At 37.9% G+C, this 17,453-nt stretch overlaps 1 pseudogene; it reads right to left on the minus strand.

The window, feature by feature from the left end:
• Positions 1-5,972: 5,972 nt before the first annotated feature.
• Positions 5,973-6,071, minus strand: LOC132280469 (small nucleolar RNA R71; annotated as a pseudogene).
• Between the last annotated feature and the right edge of the window lie 11,382 nt (positions 6,072-17,453).

Consider the following 17,453-nt stretch of genomic DNA (forward strand, 5'->3'; position numbering starts at 1 on the left):
GTTTGTGTTGTTCTTGGCCTCTAGGTGTGAAAATGGAAGGTGTGGCCATCTCTTCTTCTTCCTTCTTTGTATCCATGGGTAACTAACTCCCTTTCTAAGGAGGTGATGATGCCCTTCCTTGTAAGCATGTTCTAGTTTTAGTTTAAATTTGGGAAATAAAGTGTGTATATGGTATTTTCATGATCTAGAGCTTTGCATTTAATGCAATGGACCTAAATGTCTATAAATGATCATTTTGAGTTGATTATCTTGTCTTAGATTGTTTCCTCTCATGATTATATTGCCTTCATTTTCATAGTGACAATGGAAATGAGATTGTGAAAATGTTTTTTATTGGCATGTATTTGAGAACCTTATTAGTCCATGGCTTAGGGTCCCCCTTTGATGGACTTTTCTTGATTCTTGGCTCCATGTGCTATCACCATAGTTATTAAGGGGTTTAATAGTCCCTAGCTTAGTGAATATGTGAAGCTACACTTTTCTCATTGATGTGGTAGATGAAGTGGTTGAAGAATCTCTCCCCTTCATTCTAAGCAAGGATCCTTTTGAAACTTGTATGTCTCACTTTGATTTCGCAAACTTTGATATCAATCAATCCATCCAAGAAGTAAATTCTTTGCTCAACATTGGTGTTATCATGGACTTTCCTCCTTAGAAGATGCCAAGAAAACCACTTCCTCAACTTTCCACTACTCCTCCAGTCCCTTCCTTGAAATCTCCACCACAACTTGAGTTAAAGCCGCTTCCGGTCCACCTCAAGTATGCATTTCTTGGTGCAAATAAAACTCTTCCAGTCATCATTGCATCAGACCTTTTAAAGGACCAAGAAAACAGCCTTTTAGCGGTACTACAAGAGCACAAAGAAGCTATTGGCTAGGCAGTGGCTGATTTGAAAGGAATCAACCCTTCTATTTATATGCATCGCATTCATATGGAGGATGACGTAAAACATTCTAGAGAGGTACAGCGCCGGCTGAATCCAAACATGAAGGAAGTGGTTATGAAAGAAGTGATCAAGCTACTAGATGCGGGAATCATCTACCTCATCTCTGATAGCAAGTGGGTGAGCCCTACTCAAGTTGTTCCCATGAAATCCGGCCTCACCGTTGTTAAAAATTCAGTGGGAGAGCTCGTGATGAGTGCTGAAAAATGCGCATTTAAACCCCTTAACCTTAGGTATTCTAGGACCTTTATCTATCTTACTTTCCCGTTTTAGACTAATTTTGTGTTATTGCCCTTTTTAGGTGCTTATCCCCAAAATAAGTTAATTCAGCCAAATAAGAGCTTAAAAGAAGCTAACTCAAGCTGGATGGAAGAAAGGAGCAAAGTGGAAGCAGATTGAAGCAAAGTGTGGAAATTCAGCAGGTTCGATCAATCTCAAGAATACTTCGATCGATCGAAAGTTCATCGATCTAGACTCTCCAAGATGGATCCAAGCTCTTTTGTCCTTATCCAAAGATCCACAAAGTTTGATCGATCCAACAATTCTCAGATCGATCGAAAAGATTCCATCTTATCCTATTGTACCACCCTACCTACCACTTTTGTCTCCTTCCCCAAAATATCTTAGATCTGTCCTTATCTAAAAAGGCGTCGCCATGGGAGGATTGATCCAGCCAAAGTTTGATAGATCTCAGTGATGAGCGCTGAAAAGTGCGCTTTTAAACCCCTTAAGCTTGAGTGTTCTAGGACCTTTATCTATCTTATTTTTCCGTTTTAGTACTTATTTGTGTTTTTGTCTATTTAAGATCAATAATGTTAAAATGGGCTAAAAATGGTTTCATAAGGCCTTTTTGGAGTCAAACTAAGTCTTAGTGATGATCCGGAGCAAAAAGAGGCTGATTTGGAGCAAAAAGCGGCTGAAGCTGAAAATCTGCCAAGTTGGAGTGATCCAACTTTTTCTGAGATTGATTGCTTTTTCTGAGATCGATCAAAGTTGGATCGATCAAAAATCAAAGTTGGATCGATCGAACTTTTCTCTGATCGATCGAACTTTTGCTGGCAGCGAGCTGTCTTATTCCCGTGCTTGCCCAAAAGTCCACCTACCACATAGTACGGGATTAGATATTTTTGGAGCTATATTCCTGACTTAGTGACTAAGAAAAGGACCTTCTATATAAAGGGAAGTGACCCATTTGTAAAGAAGCTTTTTATCTTTTTATTTCTACATTGTAATTTTACTTTATCTCTCTAGAAAGTTAGAGATTAGGGTTAGAAGAAAAGGGGAAAGTGGAGGCATATCTCTAGATCCACTTTATTTCCATCTCTAGAGCTTCAAAGAAGAAGAAGAGGAAGAAGAAGATGGAGCCATATTTGGAGCTTGATTTCATGACCACATCTACCTCCTCCATGATTGGCTAGATCTACGCTTAGGGCTTGGATGAGCCCTAAGTCCTGTGTAATCTAAACCCTTGTATTTCTATTTTTGGGGATTTATATATATTGTTGTGATTAATGTTCTAGCCTTGTGAATTTAATGAATCTTGGTATATTTATATGATTTCTATGGTTTAATTCTTCCTATTAATTCTCTAGTTTATTTACATGTCTATGTATTATTAAATTGGGAATTATTTCTTACATGATTCATATGGATTAATTCTTTCTATTGATTCTCTATTTGATTACATGTCGTCTTATATGTGATTATTTGGGAATTAATTTCTACACTAGATTCTCTATATTAGTTGCATGTCTATGTGTGATTAATTAAGGATTTGGTGATGGCTAAGCATGGGTTTTCATTGGATGGGTTTGTTAATTAATTTGATGGTTTATACTTATGCTTGATGGGTTGTTCTATAATTTAATTCATGGTTATAGGTAGGTAGACAATCTAGATTGATGTGTGCTACAATTGTTGCTACTTAGATGGGTCATGCTTAAAATTGATGGGTTGTGCTACACTTAGTTTAGGTAGACAATTCATACATAAATTAGATGGTTCATGCTTAATATTGCAATTGGTAGTCGTATTTTGTTCACAACAATGTATTCCCCATTAATGGAAAGCAAGTGGTTAATTACACGAGCTTAGTGGTGATTCTAACACCCTAAGACCACTCTTCATATCTCTTAAATCCCTATCTCTAACTAGTTTACTTTACTTGCATTTTAATTTCATTACACCTTAGTTTTATCAAACCAATCTCTCTCTTTGCAATCTTGTGATCCACTAGAGTCAAAGTTAAATTCCAACACGTATAATCCCTTGGGACGATCCCTACTCACTCTTACTACGTTAGTAGTGTTGTTGGTAGTGGTTTTTATAAATTTAAACTTGACCCAAAAGGCTTTTCTTGAACCGCACATTCACTACATTATTTTGGCGTATATCAAGCGGCCTCGTCACTCAGTTATGTTCGATCGATCACAGCACAGGATCGATCTATCGAACCCTTTCAAATGCGAATTAAATCAATTTCTAGCTCATTAAAAGTTGTCTCATTGTACAATTATTGGAGGAGCCCTGTGTATGAGCCTAGACCATTGGGTGTGACATTTGAGCTACACATATAAGGAATATGAGCCACTTTTACATATAGTTTTTTGATAGTCTTGGATAGTCTTTGATATATGCTTTTAGAGTATAGAGATACAATTTTTAGAAGGGAAGAAAAGAGAAAAAGAGGATAGAGACATATTCTTGAGAGGTTTTCCATCTTCCTCAAGAAGAAGAGCACTGTTACCATGGAGATAGCCCTTGAGGGTTGGAGGACACCATTCCTGAGTGGTTAGACATCTTCTTGGGGCTAGAGTTAGCCCTAAGCATGCTTTCTTTACCTTAATTTATGTATTTTCGAGGAGATTTGTGTTGTAATACATGTTTTGACATATTTATATATATAGATCTTGTTTATTCACTGATTTGTGTGGTTTAATTCTTCCAATTGATCATTTCATTCTATCCATATGTCTATGTATGCTAGAATAGATATTCATGTGTTTATCTCTATTTCTTGTATTGTTGATGCATGTCTATGTGTGTTGATGCTATAAATCTACAGATTGTCAAGACATATTGCTTAATAGAATGTTCTTGTGGTTTATTTGATGGTTCATAATCATTTCTTGATGGATTGTGCCTCTCCTTTAATTTAATTAGTTTAATTTCCATGTCATTAGCTTAGATGTAGTGTAGTTACCTTAGTTGTTAAATGGGAAGACAATCCATACTTATTGTTTGATGTTCCATACTTATGAATGCAAGTAGTATATTTCTCTAATTATGTGATGTGTTTGGATTGTGAGCTTAAAGAAAGATTAATGACTTAGTTTGATGTATTGTGCTATTCATTGTGTTGTTTAGACAATATATACTTAATTAGTCATCCATGCTTGTTAAAACAACCACACACACTCACTATTGTTGTAACATATGTTTTCCCCCTCATTAATTGTGAATTGAGTGTATAGAAAGGTGATGCTTAGTGGTGATCTCTAAGTCCTAAGACCCCTCTCTCTTGTTTTCTCTATCCCTTAATTACTTGTTTTATATTAAGTTTGTTTAATTTTAATTATAGTTTAATCAACCAAATAACCTACCTTCAATCACTCGACCTACTAACCCAAAGCATTGTTTCCATTACTAGTAACCCTCTAATCCCTTGGGACGATCCCTACTCACTCTTACTACATTAGAAGTAGTGGTAGTAGTGGTTTTTATAAATTTAAACTTGACCTAAAAGGCTTTTCTTGAACCTACATTCACTACATTAGTTTAGCGAATAGGAATTGGCCTCGACACAGTCAAATTTTGGCGCCGTTGCCGGGGATTGAATTGGCAATGCCGTGTTTTGGAAACAATTAGGGATTAGTACTTTTTTGATTGTGTTTTTATTTTATTTTTATTTTTGGTTACTTATTGTGTTTATTCTTATTTGGCTTGTTGAATGGAGTGAAGGAGGTTAAGCAAATGAGAATTCAAAGCAAGGAGCTAAACTATGCACAAAAAGGACTAAAAATCTAAAAAATACAAAGCATAGCAAAGCTTGGAAGTTGAAAATGAATTGAAGTTACTTAAGGACCCTTTGTGAGATCTTTCTAACTCAAGCTCTAGTTAAATCCTCGGCCCGCGCAGAGGCTTGTTTTTCATTTCTTACATAAATTGTGAGCCCACGTGGAGGCAATTTACTTTTCTTTGCATGTTGCTTAAGCATGGGAGCATGGGATCATTGAATGTGGAGATTTGTTGATTGAATTGTTGCGGGGGCGAAGTGATTGTTACTTGCTTGTTATTTGTTTTGCTAGTGTATGCATAATCGTAGGTCATTAAATCCTACTCTTGTCCCTCTTAATTTGCTTCTTGAATCGGTTGTTCGTAATCCTAGGGGGAGAGGTAGTTTTCATCACTCCATTTCACCAATGGAAGATTTGAATGATGACCATGTGGAGGACCTTGGTCACATAGACCAACAAGGCAACCTCCACCCTAATGTGTATCATAAAAATGTTCAAGTACCATTAGGCATGCCTAGACCATTCATTTACCCACAACAACAAGGCCAAGTTCCATTGGGAATGCCTCGGCCAATATTTGCTCCACAACCCCCCATAGTTCAAGCTAATCAAGGAGTTCGTGTAGCACCACCAATTATGAATCCTCCCATTGCATTAAGAAACCATTATGTGCCTAATGAATACAATGCACCCACTTGTATTCAATTGCCCCCATTTAGAGCACATCACTATGAAATTAAACCAGAAACTATTCAAATACTTCCAAACTATCATGGACTTCCAAGTGAAAAACCTTATAAGCATTTGGATGAGTTTCTTGAAGTGTGTTCCATTGTGAAATACACAGACATGCCTGAAGAAGTTTTAAGACTTAAACTTTTTCCTTTCACCCTTGAAGACAAGGCAAAATATTGGTTCAACAATCTTAGGCCTTTTTCGATAATTTCTTGGGCAGAAATGTAACAAGAGTTCTTGAAAAAGTACTATCCAGTTTCTAAGACCAATGTCATGAAAACTTCAATTAGAGAATTTTCTCAAGGGGATGGGAAAATTTTTCATGTGGCATGGGAAAAATTTAATGATTTGCTTAGAAAGTGCCCTCATCATGACATACCTAAGTGGCAACTAGTCCAATATTTCTTTGAAAGTTTACCGGATAATCACAAGGGTATGGTTAATGCATCTATGGGTGGTTCTTATCTTGACAAGCATAAAAATGATATGTGGCAATTGTATGAAAGTATGAGTGAAAATTCTATGTCTTCTAAAAATGGTAGAAACCTAGGTGAAAGGAAGAATGTCGGCTTGCATCAAGTTGACAACTCCAATGATATAGCCGCCGAGATGAAATCTTTGTCTCAAAGGTTTGATCAATTTTTAATCAACCAAAATTTGGCGAATCAAGTATCTTCCTCCCCTACTCATATTCATCATCGTGCATCTAATAAGTCTTGCATGACTTGTTCAAGTATCTTGCATTCTACTTCCAATTGTCCCCATGGACATGTACAAAGTGAGTCCCATGAGCAAGTCAATGCTACATTTGTTAATCAAGGGAATAATCCTCATGGCACTCATTACAATTCAAGTTGGAGGAACTCTCTAAACTTTTCTTGGAAAAGCTAAGGGGAAGGTTCAAACCCTCCCCAAGGTGGTTTTCAAGGGAAGTATGTTCCGCCAAGGGAAGTATGTTCCACCACCAATGCAAGGCCAAGGTTCCCAAGGTTTTAAATCATCATCATTTCAATCACATGGCAATCAATTTTCTAATTCTCATTTTCCTAATCAACCATCATATTCACAAGGAAATTCTAGGAGTCCCGCCTTTAAAGAGAAAGTTTTGACTGCTTTAAGCACTCTAGAGGTGAACACTCAATTGCTTCATTCTTTTTCTTAATCCATTGCTAAGATAGAAACACAAGTAGGGCAAATAACTAATACCTTAAATGCTAGAGAGAAAGGGAAGATGCTTTTAAATGCCCACCAAAGCAACAATGTGTTATGGAGACTAATTCCTTTAGCGGAAGGGCACACAATTGAGCATGTCAATGCGGTGATAACCTTGAGAAGTTGGAAGATTATGGACAACAAAGTAGGTGTGTCCAATGAAGAGAGTGAATCGGTGCAACCAAAAGTTGACACCCATCCCGTTTCTTATCATATTCCTCCTTCATTGCATATGCATGATCATTCAAATGGAAAGTGTTATAAAGTGATTTAAAAAGTTAGTCCAAAATTGATTGGAAAGAAAAATTGAACAAAGCTTTGAAAAAGGATTTTAAAAATTCTTGTGTTGATGATGTTTCAAAGAAAAGTTTTGAAAAAGTTTTTCAGCCAAGAGCTCTATTTCCGGATGCCTTGAAAGGATCCATTTATCTTGATAAACAAAAGACCAAGACCAATGAAATCATTGAAATGCTTAGGTAAGTGAAGATTAATCTTCCACTTTTGGATGCGATTAAGCAAATTCTGGCTTATGCCAAGTTCTTAAAAGAGCTTTGCACCCAAAAGAGGAAGAACAATAGCCAAGCACCTAGGAAAGTGGTCTTGACTGAGTCAATGAGCTCAATCTTGCAACATAACACCTTTCCAAAGTTTAAGGACCCTGGTTCACCTACTACATCTTGCATCATTGGTGACCATGTCATTAATCGGGCTCTTCTAGACTTAGGAGCAAGTTTTAATCTTCTTCCATACTCGGTATATGTTAAATTAGGCTTAGGAGACTTGAAACCAATGTCGGTGGTTTTACAACTTGCCGACTGATCCATCAAAAAGCCTAGGGGTGTCATTGAGGATGTCTTGATTAAAATTCATAAATTCCTCTTCCCGGTCGATTTCGTTGTCATTGACACGGAACCGGTTCCAAATGCCAAGAGCCAAATTCCCATTATCCTTGACCATCCTTTCTTGGCAACCGCGTATGGCAATATCAATTGTAGGACGGGGGTAATGAAAATCTCATTTGGGTATATGAAAGTGAAGTTGAATATCTTTAATCCAACCCCAAATTCATTTGACAAGCATGAAGAAGTAAATGTTGTAGAAAAATGTCTAGATAATGAATGTGAAAGAATGGAGTCTTTGCTTGAAACCAAAACTTCAAAAAGTTCATCTTTAACCTTGAAACTAAAGAATGATGTTTCAAAATCTTACTTTGAAAGGGCATGGAAGCCCAAAGATCACATTGACAAAGGACCAACAAATTCCTTTGAACCTAATCCAACAAGTTCTTTAGGGAACCGTTTGTTGGGTGGAATTCAAAGTACCTATCACCCCTTTAAGGAGGGGATGCATTACAAGATTTTTGATTTGGGCTAAAAGAGCCTAATGTCTTGCTAGAGACGTTAAAGACTAGTAAAGGCTTCGTAGGGTTTACAACCCTACTCCTCCCTCATTTCTATTTTATCTTTCATTTCGTGCGTTGTCTAGATATGTTTTGGAATTCATACACATGGCTAGGAATTTTGATTGAGTATGCATGCACTTTCATTCTGGAAATAGGCATTTTGTCCTTGTTCGATTGATCTCAAAAGAGGTTCGATCGATCGAACACCCATCCCTGCATCCAATCATTGCTCTGTTCCATCGATCTGAAATTTCCTGCATAAATCAGCCATTTGTGTATCATTCGAGAATTCCTTTGGATCGATCTGAAAGTTCCTAGATCGATCCAACTTTTTCTTGGATCGATCTTCACTCCACACTTAGAAAATTTTTGAGATCCATAAAAAAAGGCCTTTCTATGCATCGTTTGAACTTCTCTGCAGGTTTTCACCTATTCGATTGATCGAACCATCCTTTCGATCAATCTCAGCTTGATTGATCTGTGCCCTTTTGTTGACTTTGATTTTGACTGCACTTTTATTTTTATTTTTATTTTAAGTTTATTTTATTTTATTTTATTTTATTTTCTAAAACCTCAAAAAGATTTTTATTTTATTTTACTTTCTACCTTTATTTTCATTTTAAAATTTTCAAAATCCAAAAATATATAGATTTTCTTTATTTACAAATATTTTCAAAAAAAAAAAAAAAATTATTAAAAAATTTATATTTTGTCGTTTAGTGAGGGGAGATCGATCTCAGCATTTTTTAAATCGATCTATTTTCAATCGATCGGAAATTGTCCCTGATCGATCGAACTGGTCGGGAAATGTTTTTAAAAATAAAACCCTAGGGTCATTAGATCGATCTAAAGACCTTCTCATCCCTCGCCACTGCAAACCATCTCTCTCCCATCTCCGGCGAGCCCTCCGGCGACCAGCCCAATCTTCCACATCATCTCCCTCATCTCAAATCTTGTCCATCTCTCGATTTCCACCTCTCTCTCTCTCTCTCTCGGATTTGGTAAGTCCCGAGTCTTTCCTTTTGATTTTGAGTTTCAATCTACCTATTTGTGATGTGTACATGCTAGATCTAGGGTTGCCATGTTTGATTCCTTCCATTTTTAAAGATTTGAAGCTTATGTATATATATGTATATATATATATATAGTTTTGTATATATTTCATTTTTGAATCGATTTTTGAGGGTCACGGGCCAAACAAGTGACCCTTATTGTGTTGTTAGTGTGTGAGAGGGCCCCACAAGCTTATTTGGGTGCCCCCGTGCCTTCCACATCACAGATCTGTGACTTTTTGAATTTACCGTCCCAGTTCAATCGATCGAAGTTTTCTCAGATCGATCATTCAAAGATTGATCGAACTTATCTCAGATCGATCTCACAGAGATCAATCTCACATTTTTGTGATCGATCAAACTTCACAGATTTGCATCCCACACTTCACACACTCTCTTTTGTGATTCCATACTATCTCATACATGCCCAATGCCTGTGTTTTCCACATTGGATGCATTCCATACTTATATTGTTTAGCATACTTCACTAAATGTCACTGTTTATTTAGCCCCATCATCACCTGTGTAGATTCATGAATTTGTGTTATCCATCTTATTTGACATACATGTTTCTATATACTGTGTTTCAATTCTTAATGCCAATACTAACTTATATTGCAAGTGTTTTTCTTTCTATTTTGCAAGCCATGGCTAGGGTCAAGACTGTTGCCCGTGGACATTATCATCATCGAGTTAGGCCCAGATTAGAGGGGCTAGGTGAGCCCTCTCATATTCAGGAGCAGCCCGAGCATCAGGCAGGACCATCTCAGGTCCCGGATCCTGACCAGCCTGAGCAGCTGGAGGATTATAGAGAGGCCAATCCAGCTCAGTCCCCATCAGCCGATTCTAGACTATAGTCTTCTGCCTCTACATCTTCATCATCTCATGATGAGGCAAAGCATACACTATCACCTTCTTCATCTCCACCTTATGCACAGCCAGACCAGGCCTTAGATAGACCGGTGCTGAGATACTCATGCCTTACAGTGGCGCATGAGTCGGTTTTTGACATTTCCTTTTTCTCCCGATATATCTTGACCCGGGTAGCCTACGAGGACATTGACCGCTGGGGCATTTCAGCCATTCTAGCCCCTGTCACATACCCAGTTTACCCGAGGCTTATTTGGATGTTCTTCCAGAACCTCCAACCTGCCCCGAGTAATCTGGCGGAGCTGTGCATTACCGTGGATGGCCATCCTATCCGTATCACAGTGGAGACTCTGGCTAGATCCTGCCACTGCCCACATGCCTGCCCTCTTGAGCTTGAGCTCGATTATCCCATCCTGGAAAGGAGGCCTTCTTATGCATTTATGGCCGAGGCACTTACAGGCCACTACAGTAAGGGCGACACATTTGCTACTCGGACCTATCTACCCGATGACCTGTGGTTCTTTGATTCAGTCCTATACCAAAATGCGTTCATGGCCGGCCATAAGATCTAGAGGCGCAGCGATTATTTGATAGCCTAGTATACTTTCTACACAAGGTGCTGGGTTTCTATTCCAGCCTTATACTGGACCATGATGATAAAGCTTTACGCAGACTACATCAGTAAGACTAAGCCCAAGCGGGCTAAGTATCTTCCATTTGGCCATCTTATCACTCAAATCCTCCGAGATCAGCGTTATCCATTTCGTCCAGCTGAGCGCTCAGAGACAGGAGCTTGCCATTTTGGCAAGAAGGATTGGAATAAGAGCTATAATGCTTTTATCAAGAGTCTTCTAGAGGACGCAGTATAGTAGCAGAGGAGGCTGAGGAGGAGGAGATAGCAGTAGCAGCAGATGACCTAGCAGTCGATCCAGCTACCATACATATGGACATAGACTTGGAGCAGGAGCCTCCAGCAGAGGAGACCCCACATCACTCTCCAGCGGGGTCACCATTATATTTAGCAGGCTCAGGATGCACATCATTTTCCTGACCCAGTTATACCTAAGGCTCCAGCATCGACACCCGGCTTTAGAGAGCGTATCCAGGCCTTGGAGGACACAGTTGTCTCTCTTCGGTCAGATGTGGCATCTCTCCGCTCAGATATCTTAGCTGCGCTGCAGGGCATATCCAGAGATATCAGGGGATAACGCCCCACTCGCCCTACCTCCTCTACCTGATTTCTCTATCTTTTTACTCTCATCGTTATATATATCTGTGATACATTACTGTTATATTAATACTGTTATTTTTGCGGCCAGTCTGTCGGCCCAGACACTATGATGTACTATATACTGTTTATTATTTTTCTTTCTATTCATGCTATTTTTGGATGTCTGGACCTTATATTGATATATTTATCTATGATTGACTCCATTATCAGGTGCATCCCAATGACTTCAGTGAGAGAGAGTGCTACCCAAATTTTTTCAGGACCATCCTTTTTCCTCTCTCTGTAGTTCATTTCTTGTCCCATTTACACTTGTATGTCTACTGTGCATTGTTATTATTCCCCTTTGTTATCTGATGAATTTTATCCAAGTGCTATCTTTTCAAGACCACAGTTAATCCCAAGTTTGGGGGGGTTATACCACCCACTTTGGATACTTGTGTCCCGGCCATTCTTTGCTATAGCTACACTGGTATACTCTTTCCTTTGTTCTCTTTGCACATTGAGGGCATTGTGCCATTTAAGTTTAGAGGGGTAATGGTGTTAATTGTAATATTTGCTTTCAATTTAAAATTTAAAGCATGACTTGTGTATTTGAGGGATTGTCTATGATTGGTCCATAACTAGCTATGACTTTGATCTTTTGAGGACTATATTGTTTAAAATTATAAAATTACTTAACTTGAGAGTCCAATACTCCTTGTATGCCTTGCGGATGTCATTTAAGAGTAAATTTTTCAAAAAATTGATATCTTGTTTGCACTTGTGATCCACATCATCCTAATTTTGTGATTGTTTTGAAATTCACTCTAGAATTCTACACTAGTACAGGCGCACACTAGCATTCATTTGTAGGGTACATACTTTGTTGATTATTGAATTGGTTGTATCCCAATTGAGCTAGTAGTGCATTGAAAGCTTTCATCTTGATAAAAGTGGATAACAAACCCTTTTTATTAAGTAGCCAGGATTCTAGCCTCATCAAGCACTGAATTTCTCACGCCGAAAAGTGGAGGGCCCAAATTCTAGGTTAATAATTGAATTAAAAAAATAATAATAATAAATAAAAATAAAAATAAAAATAAAAAATAAAATTACAAAAGCAATAAAAAGTGAGGACTTCTCCCAAAAGGTGAGAAGTGGGAAACGATTAGATAGAGGTTGTCCTGATTTGTAGCCTAGTTGATTTGAGCTTGTAAGTCCTTAGGGGTATTTAAACACCTAGTGCCCTAAAGCCGTCTGGTTTGGGAGTCATTGACCTAACACTCAACCTCATGGATCACTAGAAAGCTTAATAGATTAACACATTGCACTATGCTTCCATCTTTAATCCTTAGGATTAAAAATAAATAAATAAAATAAAAATAAAAATTTTGAGTGAAAAGAATAAGTGCACCTAGAACAATAAATCTTTAATAAAAGGTAGACTCTTTGTCTTGATGATCGGTACTAGATTTCTGTGCTAGTTTGAGGGTAAGGATGTGATCATTTCTTTAGTTGGCTTAGATAGCAACATATTTGATGCTGGTCCACTCAAAATGATTCTAGAGTTGTTTTAATTTGCATGATCATTTTCTTGATGTGTGGAAGACCATACTTACTTGCTTGATGTTAAAATTTTGGGAAATTGCTTGGAAAGGGTTGAAAAATTGCATACTTAAGGTAGTTTTCTCCCAATGCTTGTTTGCAATATTGGTGCCTCTTTTGTGAGAATGAGCTTACTGTTTGTGGGTATCATTTACGGAAACCCTCACAAGACTTCACTCGTCCACTAAGGGTAACCTAGGAGTTTAAAAGGCTTGTTGCATATGTTAAATACAATCGCGTTCCCTACGAAAGTGGCGTTATCCATTTATTGCTTTCTAGTTCATAGTTGTTTAGTTATTCATTTCATTCCTGTACTTCGTAGTTCATTACTAGAGAATAGCAATATTTAAGTTTGGGGGTGTGATGAGCGCTGAAAAGTGCGCATTTAAACCCCTTAAGCTTAGGTATTTTAGGACCTTTATCTATCTTACTTTCCCGTTTTAGACTAATTTCGTGTTATTGCCCTTTTTAGGTGCTTATCCCCAAAATAAGCTAATTCAGCCAAATAAGAGCTTAAAAGAAGCTAACTCAAGCTGGATGGAAGAAATGAGCAAAGTGGAAGCAGATTGAAGAAAAGTGTGAAAATTCAGCAGGTTCGATCGATCTCAAGAATACTTCGATCGATCGAAAGTTCATCGATCTAGACTCTCCAAGATGGATCCAAGCTCTTTTATCCTTATCCAAAGATCCCACAAAGTTTGATCGATCCAACAATTCTCAGATCGAACGAAAAGATTCCATCTTATCCTGTTGTACCACCCTACCTACTACTTTTGTCTCTTTCCCCAAAATATCTCAGATCTGTCCTTATCCAAAAAGGAGCCACCATAGGAGGATCGATCCAGCCAAAGTTTGATAGATCTCAGCTATGTTGATCGATCACAGCACCGGTTTGATCAATCGAACCCTCTCAAATGCGAATTAAATCAATTTCTAGCTCATTAAAAGTTGTCTGATTGTGCAATCATTAGAGGAGCCCTTGTATACGAGCCTAAACCATTAGGTGTGACATTTGAGCTACATATATAAGGAATATGAGCCACTCTTACATATAGTTTTTTGATAGTCTTGGATAGTCTTTGATATGTACTTTTAGAGTAGAGAGATACAATTCTTAGAGGGAAAGAAAAGAGAAGAGGAGGTTAGAGACACATTCTTGAGAAGTTTTCCATCTTCCTCAAAAAGAAGAGCACTTCTACCATGGAGATAGCCCATGAGGGTTGGAGGACACCATTCATGAGTGGCTAGACATCTTCTTGGGGCTAGAGTTAGCCCTAAGCATGCTTTCTTTATCTTGATTTATGTATTTTTGAGGGGATTTGTGTTGTAATACATGTTTTGACATATTTATATACATAGATCTTGTTTGTTCAATGATTTGTGTGGTTTAATTCTTCCAATTGATCATTTCATTCTATCCATATGTCTATGTATGCTAGAATAGATGTTTATGTGTTTATCTCTATCTCTTGTGTTGTTGATGCATGTCTATGTGTGTTGATGCTATAGATCTAGAGATTGTCAAGACATAGTGCTTAATTGAATGCTCTTGTGGTTTATTTGATGGTTCATACTCATTTCTTGATAGATTGTGCCTCTCCCTTAATTTAATTTCCATGTCATTAGCTTAGATGTAGTGTAGTTATCTTAGTTATTAAATGGGAGGACAATCCATGCTTGTTGTTTGATGTTCCATACTTATGAATGCAAGTAGTATATTTCTCTAATTATGTGATGTGTTTGGATTGTGAGCTTAAAGAAGGATTAGTAGCTTAGTTTGATGTATTGTGCTATTCATTGTGTTGTTTAGACAATATATAATTAATTGGTCATCCATGCTTGTTAAAACAATCACACACACTCACTATTGTTGCAACATATGTTTTCCCCTTCATTAATTGTGAATTGAGTGTATAGAAAGGTGATGCTTAGTGGTGATCTCTAAGTCCCAAGACCTCTCTCTCTTGTTTTCTTTATCCCTTAATTACTTGTTTTATATTGAGCTTGTTTAATCTTAATTATAGTTTAATCAACCAAACAACCTACCTTTGATCACTCGACCTACAAACCCTAAGCATTGTTTCCATTACTAGTAGCCCTCTAATCCCTTGGAACGATCCCTACTCACTCTTACTACATTAGTAGTAGTAGTAGTAGTGGTTTTTATAAATTTAAACTTGACCCAAAAGGCTTTTCTTGAACCTATATTCACTACATTAGTTTGGCATATAGGAATAGGCCTAGACACCGTCAGCTCATGCCACAACGTACCACCACCGGGTGGCGTGTGTGGATTGACTACCGAAAACTTAACTCTACCACTAGGAAGGATCATTTTCCACTTCCATTTATTGATCAAATCCTAAAAAGGCTACCCGGCCAAAGCTACTACTATTTCCTTTATAGTTATTCTGGCTATAACCAAGTGGCAATTGATCCGCAAGATCAAGAGAAGACCACATTCACATGTCCCTTTGGAACCTTTGCCTATAGACGCATGCCCTTTGGGCTATGCAATGCACCGGCAACTTTCCAAAGGTACATGATGTCCATATTTTCTGATATGGTTGAAACGTTTTTGCAGGTATTCATGGATGATTTTTTTGTCTTTGGATCTTCCTTTAACTCATGTCTCTAAAATCTATCCCTTGTGCTTTAAAGATGCAAGGAGACAAATCTTATTCTAAGTTGGGAAAAAAGTCATTTCATTGTCCAAGAAGGCATTGTCTTGGGACATGTTATTTTAAAAAGGGGAATTGAGGTCGATAAGGCAAAAGTTGAATTAATCTCTAACCTTCCTCCCCCAAATTCTGTCCGACAAATCCGTTCCTTCCTTGGTCATGCCAACTTTTATCGACGCTTCATAAAAAAATTTAGTAAAATATCCTAGCCCTTATGTAATCTTCTTGCCAAGGATATTCCCTTCATTTTTTATGAAGCCTATTTGGAAGCTTTTAAGAAGCTTCGTACTCTTCTCTCTTCAGCCCCAATCATGAAACCGCCTAACTGGTCTCTTCTATTTGAGAACATGTGTGATGGATCCGATTATACATTAGGTACGGTTTTGGGCCAGTGTGTGGATAAGTTACCACATGCTATTTATTATGCTAGTAAAACTCTATCTGATGCTCAATTGAATTACACTACCACTAAAAAGAGTTGCTAGCTATGGTATATGCCTTGGATAAATTCCGTTCTTACCATCTTGGATCTAAGGTCATTGTCTTTTCAGACCATGTCGCTCTAAGGAATTTGCTCGCTAAAAAAGAGACCAAACCCAGTCTAATTTGATGGATACTCTTACTCCAAGAGTTTAACATTGAAATTCGGGACAAAAAAGGGACAGACAATGTTGTCGCTAACCATCTCTCTCGTTTGTTCATCGAGAAATCTTCTGAATTTGCTGCAATTCGTGATTCCTTTCCGGATGAGCAACTGTTTCAGATTTCTCATTCAAACCTTCTGTAGTTTGTGTATATTATCAACTACCTTGCGGTAGGAAGAATTCCATCTAATTAGTCCAAACAAGAGAAGGACTGGTTCTTCTCCCAAGTCAAGAATTTCTTTGGGAAGATCCGGAGTTATTCAAGTATTGCCCAGACCAAATCATCCGGTGATGTATCCCCAAAACCAAATTCGTAAGTGTCCTAAATTTTTGCCACACTTTTGCATGTGGAAGACACTTCAATGCCAAGAAAACTGCTGACAAGGTCCTTCAAAGCTGATTTTATTGGCCCTCTTTGTTTCGAGATACTTACAACTTCTGCAAGTCTTATGAGTGTTTCAAAAAGCTGGGATCCATGTCAAGGAAAGACATGATGCCCCTTACCCCCATCTTAATCATAGAAATTTTTGATGTATAGGGAATTGACTTTATGAGACTGTTTCCATCCTCTTATGGCTATGAGTATATTCTCGTAGCGGTGGATTACGTGTCTAAATGGGTTGAGGCAAAGGCTACTAAAACCGATGATTATAAAGTTGTGGTCAAGTTCGTTCAATCGAACATTTTTAGTCGATTTGGTATGCCTAGGGCCATCATCAGTGACGGAGGTTCTCATTTCTGTAACTGCTATCTTAAATCCGTTCTTCTTAAGAACTCTGTCACTCATAAGGTTGTCACACCTTACCACCCTTAAACGAGTGGTCAAGTGGAAGTATCCAATTATGAGATCAAACATATTCTAGAAAAAACGGTCCGACCGGACCTCAAAGATTGGTCATTGAGACTAAACGATGCGCTTTGGGCCTACTGGACAGCGTTTAAGATGCACATTGGCATGTCACCAAATCGACTTGTCTTCAGCAAAGCTTGTCATCTCCCAATCGAGTTAGAGCACCATGCTTTTTGGGCCATAAAACGGTTCAACTTTGATCTTAAACAAGCCGGCTCTACCCACAAATTGTA

The sequence above is a fragment of the Cornus florida genome, unplaced genomic scaffold (genome assembly GCF_030987335.1).
Source record: "Cornus florida cultivar Cherokee Brave unplaced genomic scaffold, ASM3098733v1 CherokeeBrave_3.0.0_Hap2_Chr10, whole genome shotgun sequence".
NCBI lineage: Eukaryota > Viridiplantae > Streptophyta > Magnoliopsida > Cornales > Cornaceae > Cornus > Cornus florida.